We start from the raw sequence: 1796 nt of genomic DNA, 5'->3' as shown, positions 1-1796 counted from the left end.
GTTGTATATATAATTTATCAGTACGTTGTTCGATTAATATGGTTCCCTCTGTTTTTTTTTAAAACTAGCTGGGCATTATTTATCTCTCACATTGTCTCACCCCTCCATAATATTTTCCCCAATTATGGTGCCCCCATTTCCCCTCTTTCTCCTTTAATAATACCCTTCTCTGATGGTCCTACCTCTCTTGACCTCCTCTTTTCCTTTATCCCCTAGGTTCCTTGTATACCCTTCCCTCCCCCCTCCCTTAAACTAACTCAATTTTTATCCATATCTCCCTTATTAAAGCCTGTTTCCTACTGTTCTTCTCTTTCAGGTTCTTTCTTTTCCTTTACCTGTCCCTGGTTCCTTTCCATTTTCCTGGTTCCTGTAGTTATGTCTAGATACATACTCACTTATCAGCTGAACATGCTATCTTTCCTCCAGTGAATGTTCTTGGCCCCTTTGTCAAATATCAGATGGCTGTAATTGCATTTACTCATATTTGAATCTTCAATTTTGTTCCATTACTCTATGGGTCTATTTTTGTGCCAGTACCATTTTGTTTTTATTACTATAGCTCCATAATACAGCTTAAAATCTGGTATAGTGATCTCTCAGCATTGCTCTTAGTACTCAGGGTTGTTTTGGCTATCCGAGGTCTTTTGTGCTTCCATATGAATCTTAGGATGGTTTTTTACAATTCTATGAAAAATGTCATGGGGATTTTGATTGGCATTGCATTGAATCTATAAATGGCTTTTGGCAGAGTAGTCATTTTCCCGGTATTAATTCTTCGATCCATGAGCATGGGAGGTCCTTCCATCTTCTGCTGCCTTCCTCAATCTCTTTCTTTAAAGATTTACAATTTTCATTGAACTCTTTAATGTCTTTGGTCAGGTTTATTCTGAGATTATTATTATTATTGTTGTTATTATTATTTGCAGCTATTGTGAAGGGGAGTGTTTCCATGTGCTCTTTCTCTGATTTCTTGTTATTGGTATATAGAACAGCTACAGACTTTTGTAGATTAATTTTGTAACCTGCCATTTTACTGAACGTATTAATAATTTCTAGGAGATTTCTGGTGGAATTTTTGGCATCTCTTAGATATAATATATCATCTACAAAAAGGGATAATTTGATCTCTCCTTTTCCAATTATCACTCCTTTAATTTCCTGCTCTTATTGCTCTTACAAGAGTTTCAAGCACTATGCCAAAGAGACGTGGAGGTAGTGGACAGCTGTGTCTGGTTCCTGATTTCAATAGAAATGCTTGGTTTGTTATATATGGCTTTAATTATGTTGAGGTATGTTCCCTCCAGTCCAATTCCCTTTAGGACTTTGAACATAAATGCATGTTGAATTTTTTCAAAGGCTTTCTCTGCATCTATTGAGATGATCATGTGGTCCTTGTCTTTGATCCCATTTATATGATTTATGGCGTTTATTGACTTATGTATGTTGAACCATCTCTGCATCTCTTGGATAAAGCCGACTTGATCATGGTAGATGATTTTGTTGATGTGTGTCTGTATGGAGTTTGCAAATATCTTTTTGAGAATTTTTGCATCTATGTTTATTAAGGATATCGATCTATTGTTTTATTTTTTGGTTGAATCTTTACCTGGCTTTGGTATTAGAGAGATCCTGGCTTCATAGAAGGAATTTGGAAGTTCTCCCTCCATTTCTATCTTTTTGAATAAAGTAAGTAGTATTGGATGTTGATCTTCTTTAAATGTCTCATAGAATTCTGGTCCTGGGCTTTTTTTAGTCACGAGGTTTTGTATTACTGTTTCAATTTCTTTTTGTGTTAT

This window comes from Nannospalax galili, unplaced genomic scaffold (assembly GCF_000622305.1).
Source record: "Nannospalax galili isolate Female #2095 unplaced genomic scaffold, S.galili_v1.0 scaffold397, whole genome shotgun sequence".
NCBI lineage: Eukaryota > Metazoa > Chordata > Mammalia > Rodentia > Spalacidae > Nannospalax > Nannospalax galili.
The sequence above is the reverse complement of the archived record's forward strand: the minus strand, read 5'-3'. Positions refer to the sequence as shown.